The 7311-nt window shown below is 42.7% G+C and overlaps 1 long non-coding RNA gene across 1 annotated transcript; it reads right to left on the minus strand.

Moving 5' to 3' along the window:
• Positions 1-2320: 2320 nt before the first annotated feature.
• Positions 2321-5960, minus strand: LOC122553874. Its single transcript, XR_006312863.1, has 2 exons — positions 5769-5960; positions 2321-3929 (listed from the first exon to the last, which is right to left on the minus strand). It is a non-coding gene; the product is annotated as an uncharacterized LOC122553874 (long non-coding RNA).
• Positions 5961-7311: the final 1351 nt, after the last annotated feature.

The raw sequence follows: 7311 nt of genomic DNA on the forward strand, positions 1-7311 counted from the left end.
GAGTGGTATCTGTGGAATGCAGATAGGGGTGGGGAAGGAAATATATCTCTGGTGGAGGGGTCTGATTGTAGGTGGCAAAAATGGCAGAGGATGATACATTTTACACCTGTGCACCTCTTGCCACTGCAAGAGGTGCAAAACCAGCACCCACACCTCACCTCCACCGAAGGTTCCAAAGGATCCTTCCCCATCTGGCAGAGATTTTCCTGCATATCCAAACACCTCATCTATTGTGTCCATTGCTCTCAATGTGGTCTCCTCTACATTGAGTTGGCGTCCTGTCTCCCCAATGTTTCAGCGAACATCTCTGGGACACATACGAAACAACCCAAAGGGCTGTGGCTGACCATGTCAACTCCTCCTCCCACTTCCCCAAGGACATGCAAGTCCGAGGCTGCCTCCACTGCCAAATCCAGCTGGAGGAAGAACACCTCATCTTCCACCTTGGGACACATCTAACCAGATGGCATCGTCAATTTCACCAGTTTCCTCATCTCCCGCCCACCCACCTCCCACCTCATCCCAGATCCAACTCTCCACTGTCCTCTTGAACTGTCCTACCTGTCCATCTTCCTTCCCACCTATTTGCTCCACCCTCCCCTCTGACCTATCGCCATTAACCCTTGCCTCCATCTACCTATTGCCCCAACTACCTTTGGATCCTCCACCCTGTACTCCTATTTATCTGTCAACCCACATTCCTGATGAAGGACTTATGTCTGAAATGTCAATTCTCCTGACCTTTACCAGCACCACACTTTTCAACTCTGATCTCCAGCAGCTGCAGTCGTCACTTTCTCCAATGTGGAATATTGCCCATGTATGTCCTGTAGACAAAAAGCAGGACAAATCCACCTCAGCCAATTACCACAACAATAATCTGTTCTTGATCATCAGTAAAGTGCTGACATCAGTAGTGCTATCAAGCAGCACCTGCTCAGCAATAGCTTGCTCAGTGATGCCCAGTTTGGGATCCACTAGGGCCATTCATTTCCTGACCTCATTACAAGCTTGGTTCAAACATGGACAAAAAAAAGCTGAATTTTTGAAGTGAGATTTTAACACCTATTGATATCAAGGCTGCATTCGACTGACCGAGACATTAATGTGAGATTCCTGAAGAAGGGCTTATGCCCGATACGTCGATTCTCCTGTTCCCTGGATGCTGCCTGACCTGCTGCACTGTTCCAGCAACACATTTTCAGCTCTGATTTCCAGCATCTGCAGACCTCACTTTCTCCTCCGAGACATTAATGATCTCTAGCAAAACTGGAATCTGTGGGTATTGGGGTAAATTCTCTGTTCCTGTCACACCTGGTATATAAAAACAAATTGTGGTCAGACATCTCATCTCTGCAGGAATTCCTCAGGGTAATGTCCTAGTCCAACTATCTTCAGCTTCTTTGTCAATGACCTTCCTTGCATTCATAAGATAGGCCGCCGACTTGCGGAGCGTTTCAGAGAACACCTCTGGGACACCCGGACCAACCAACCCAACCACCCTGTGGCTCAACACTTCAACTCCCCCTCCCACTCCACCAAGGATATGCAGGTCTTTGGACTCCTCCATCGCCAGACCACAACAACACGACGGTTGGAGGAAGAGCACCTCATCTTCCGCCTAGGAACCATCCAACCCCAAGGGATGAACTCGGATTTCACCAGTTTCCTCATTTCCCCTCCCCTCACCTTGTCTCAGTCAAATCCATCGAATTCAGCACCGCCTTCCTAACCTGCAATCTTCTTCCTGACCTCTCCGCCCCCACCCCAGTCTGACCTATCACCCTCACCTTGACCTCTCTCCACCTATCACATTTCCGACACCCCTCCCCCAGGTCCCTCCTCCCTACCTTTTATCTTAGCCTGCTGGACAAACTTTCCTCATTCCTGAAGAAGGGCTTATGCCCGAAACGTCGATTCTCCTGTTCCCTGGATGCTGCCTGACCTGCTACACTTTTCCAGCAACACATTTTCAGCATATTATTTCTTTGTAAATTAACCTGCTCAGATGTGTTATAAGTCAACTTGGTGGCAGATACATTGTGAACCCAAGCCTTTTAAACCCAGAGTTGGGGACATTTTACCCCAGCACTCTACTTATTCTCTTAAATTACCTTTAATGATCTTAATTTTACTGCTCCTTATTGTAGCCACCTGATGAAGGAACAGTGCTGTGAAAGCTTGTACCTCCAAATAAACCTGTTGGACTATAACCTGGTGTTATGTGATTTTTAACTGCGTTCACTCCAATCCAACACCAGCACCTCCACATAATGTTCACAGTATCAGCGTAATATGACATAGAAAATCAAAATCCAAATTAATTATAATAGCAGAGAGCTTTATTTAATTCATCTATAACCTCGTAATAACTCAACAGCAAAAAGATATTCTTGCTGTGCCAGGTTTCCAAGAAGTGCATTTAACACACTGTTAATCATTACTGGTTGCTGTCCTCCGTTACAAGTAAATAATAAATTTCTCTAAAATCTCCTTGTGCTGATACAATGCTCTTTGGAACCATGGCATGAAGAATATAAACAAACTTTCTATGTATAATGTTATTAACTTACATGACTGAGCATCCATCTATTTTGCAGTGATTATTGGAAATCATTATGCCTCACTTTTCAAACAACTTTCTTTATGTCAGATACTATAAATATCAGTGACACCATCTTTTAAAATAACTCCACATTAAAACATCTGCTTTCACATGTAGCAGTCAACCCAGAAAGTTCAGGACACAATGCAAAAATATGAAATGAATGATGTTTTAATCATATTCCATTGTAGTTATCAGTGTGGAAATACAATCAAAATAACTATTTTAATCAGGTCAATTTTCTTTTTTTCATTTAATATATTAAAGGCTAAGTTTGATTTACGAGAGGGTCAAAGATTATGAGGGGAGATAGAAAAGTGGAGTTAAGGCCATTTTCAGGTCAGCCATGACATTTTCAAAAGAGATGGAGGAGGCTTGAGGGGCCAAATGGCCGACTCCTTTGAATTTGCATGTTTTCATATACAGAGATATATATCAAATCCATCTTACATTTGCTTGTGCCAGTTTCTCCTCTCCATTCCTTTCATTATCTCTGCTTTCCTTTCCCACCATCTCCCCTTTGCCCAATTTTTTTAACCTTTTTTTCAAATATTCTGTTAAAACTGGTGTTGCTCAAAAGTCTAGAATTGGAGAATTGTTGATATTGCAGAGGGTTTTAAGTTAGTGAAAGAGAATGGTGGGACTTTTCTGAAGTGGACCAGAGTCAAGTATTATCTGATTATTGCTCCTGTAAAATATTTGGGGACACTTTACCATGTCAGAGGTGCTATATAAATACTAGCTCGTAGAAAGGCAACAATTGAAATTTTCAAGTCCACCTTGCCTTTTGTTCATTTCTTGCTGGTATCAAACGTACTTGCTGGCAGTTTTCAGTCCATAGTTTAACAACTCACTACCTTAAAGCTGCCAGTCCAGGGGAATCAGCACCGTAGCAAGGTACCCATGAATGCTACACCATCAGCTCGTACAAGAACAGGAACTACCTCCCACAGGGCATGCTAGTTGTTGTGTAAGGAAGTATAGATCGACGATTACAAAGACAAATTTTATTTGAGTTTCTCCACACACGTTCAACCTTCTTAGATGCAGGTATTTTGGCTGATGTGTGCAGAATCAGCTGCTGCCCCCTTCAAATTGGCTCAGGAAGCGGAATGTCAGACCACCTGACAGAGGTTACTGAGTTCCTGGGTCTAGCTGAGGTTACGTATTCCTGTGATTTTATTTATACCTCTGGATTCCTTTTGTACTTTTCATAAGCAAATTCTTCAGTGTGAGCCCGGTCGTTGTATACAGCAATGAAGTCGATTTCCAATTGAAATGGACCATCCACTTTGTCACCCAGTGTGAAGCCAATTGTGCTGATCTGTAACAAATCCACATAAATCAGAGACATGCTCAAGGTCCTGTGCTTTCTTATCCCCAGGATCAGTAACATTTCACCCCCCTCCCCAGCCCAGCTCAAATCCCACCCTCTCCGGACCCAGTAACTTCTGCTAAAGACAGAATCCAAAGAACACAGGCAGACAAAGCAACTCCAAAAGGGCCTTTCCCCTACTAGAACACAGTTCCACTGGCACATTTTGGTATTCCCTAAGCCACACACAATTGCCCATTCTGTGTGAGCACACATATTGCTGCCCAAACTATGGGCAATGTCCAAAGGGACACAACTTCCACCTCAGAGGTAGTTTCCCCCACTCTATTTGCCCTGTCCTAATCCAACTACAAGATACCTTGAATGAGGAAGATGGGCTTAACATCTGGGTGCTAGAGAATACAAAATGGGTAGAAGTGCTGCTTCAGTTACGGAAGGCCACATCTGGAGTTATGTGAGCAGTTATACACATTGTATCTTTAGGAGTATATATTGCCCGTGGAGAGATTATAAGGTAGATTTATTAGAATGATAAGTAGACTCCAGAAGTTAAATTATGGAGTGAATACACACCAACTATAGGGTTATACTTCCTGTAATCTACAAAGTTAAGATTTTATTGACTTCTTCAAGGTAGTAATTGGAACTGATTTCTATCTACCGTATTTCCACTGGTTTTAGAATCTCGAATTGGTGAATTGATTCTGAAAATTAGAAATCAGGCTTTTCAGGGACTTTTACCCTGTTGAAATGTAGAAGTCTGAAACTGTCTTACACAAACACTGACTGATGCTGGTGTTAATTTTGAATCTGAGATTGACAGATTGTTAACCAAAGGCATCAGAGGTTTTGAGGCAAAGGCAAGAGGTCAAAGATCATCTGTGACCTTGTTGAATGGAGGAATAAGCTCAAGTGACTGAGTTGCTCCTGTTCCTGTACCTCCCCCTCCAACACAGTCTTGGGACAGAAGCCAAATTATTGCACAGGTCCGGATTCCTTTCTCAGGTTATATTTCACACAAGCTTCTGACTCACTCCAGTTTATCAAATGTCTATATCTGACCTTTGGAGAACTTATCCACTGTTCTCTTGAAAACAATCACTTCAATATTAGTTTTTATCCCCAGCCAGATGTCTGACCATTGATCAGCATTAAAAAAAACTCTGCTTCAATCAACCACATTAAGTAAGCTGACTATTTTGGGAAATTCAAGCAGCTGTTTAAGGGTCAAGCCCAGCCTACTGCCATTCATCCTGCAACACCAGTTTAATGAACATCAGTAAAGAGGAATTGAACAAAGTATTGTCCTTCAAAAACTGGAGACTTTCAGACCACATGCCCTCACCAATGCACTTTCCTCCTTGGATCATCCTCTTATGAAACGTTAGTTTTTGAGGGATTCACAAACAAGGCAGCAGTGGTCCAGGGGCTTTGACCTACACTTTCAGAGTCAAAATTACTGGCACTTGCCATGATGAACTCTGTTGCTCCTACAACTTGGGAATATTCCCAACACAAAACACAAGCATCGGTAATACTTTGGAAATTGATATTGATCATATTGATTAAAGATTACATCAGCTTCTCCAGTAGGATACTTCAGGATAAGGTACACGTAGGATAAACTATCTTTAGAGGTTGGGGCAGGGGAAATTGGTTGCTTTTGCAGTTAATTTTGGGCATATTGTGCTAGAACCTATGAGAAATCGCATTGCTTAGTGCTCATCCCAGCTGCCCAAGCCACGTAACCCTAGGGGGAATGTTCTGCTGATCATTAACACTATTGTCAGAGCAGAATGGAATTTGTTTAAACACTCCAGCTCCAACCTTGTCCAACCACAATGGGTGCTGGTTATCCTGAATTCGACCCCGACTGGACAGGAAAAACTTGGAGAATGGAATCTGGAAAAGCACAAGATAAACAGAGACTTTAGAAAAGTTTCCTTTGGCCTTCAAGTTCAGCAATTGTATCAAGAGGCAGACAGATCCTCTATCAGAGAGCAACCCACCAAGGCTCCTACAACAACACCTTCCAAACCAGTTACAAGGACAAGGATAGCAGATACATGAGAACACCACCACCCACAAGCTCCTCTCGAAGCCACACACCATCCTGACTTGGAATTATATTGCCTTTCCTACACTGTCCTCATGTCAAACCTCCAAGGACTGCAGTGGGTTAAGAAGGCAGCCTTTCCAAGGGCAATTAGGGATGTGCAATGAATTGTTGGCCCTGTTAATAATGCCCACATCCTAAGAACGAATAAAAATAATAAAGACTTGCACAAGGAAAGCCACTCTGTAGGTACTGCAAGCAATCAGGAAGATAAATGACACGCATGTGGCAATTATTGCAAGGGGATTGGAATACAAGAATAAGGAAGTCTTGCTCCAGCTGTACTGGGGCTTGTTACCACCGTATCTAGAATATAGTGAGCAATTTGGGTCTCTACATTTAAAGAAGGTTATCCTCTTGTTGAAGTTGGTACAGAAATAGATCACTAGATTGGTCCCTGGGTCAAAGGGTTGCATTACGATTAAAAATTGAGTAAATTATGCTTATTCACTTTGGAGATTATAAAAAATGAGGGATGATCTCACTGAAACATAAGATTCTGAAGGGGCTTGATAGGGTCAATACTGAGAGGTTGTTTCCCCAGGACAGGGAATCTGGAATACAAGGGGCACAGGCTCAGTAATAAGGGGCCAATCACTTATGACTGAGACGAGGAAAAATGCCTTACTCAGGGTTTGTGAATCTTTGGAATTTTCTAACTACAGAAAGTTGCATCATTCAATATATTTTAGGTGACAGAGGTAGTTTTCTTTGTCCTCTCACAGAATACGGGGTGTGGCTAGGAAATTACAGTTACAAAGTCATACAGCACAGAAACATAAGCTTCAGTACAACTACCTGTAGGTCACGCCGGCCTAGGCTTCCTAAACTAAACTAATCCCACTTGCTTGCATTGGCCCATATCCCTCTAAACCTTTCCTATTCATGTATCTGTCTAAATATCTTTTAAATACCTTTTAACTACCTGCATCTACCACTTCCTCTGGCACTTTGTTCCATATACACACCAGCCTGTGCCCAGACGTTGCCACTCAAGCCCCTTTTAAATCTTTCTCCGACCACCTAAAAATATGCCCCCTTGTTTTGAACTTCCCCACTTTAGGGACCTTTGCTATTCACCTTACCTACGCCCCTCACGATTTTATAAACCTCTATAAGGTCAGCCCTCAATTTCCTACTCTTCAGGGAAAGAAGTCCCAGTATATCCTGCCTCTATTTATAACTCAAACCCTCCAGTCCCGGCAACATCCTTGTAAATCTTTCCAATTTAATAATATTTTTCCTAAAGATCAA

The sequence above is a fragment of the Chiloscyllium plagiosum genome, chromosome 10 (genome assembly GCF_004010195.1).
Source record: "Chiloscyllium plagiosum isolate BGI_BamShark_2017 chromosome 10, ASM401019v2, whole genome shotgun sequence".
NCBI lineage: Eukaryota > Metazoa > Chordata > Chondrichthyes > Orectolobiformes > Hemiscylliidae > Chiloscyllium > Chiloscyllium plagiosum.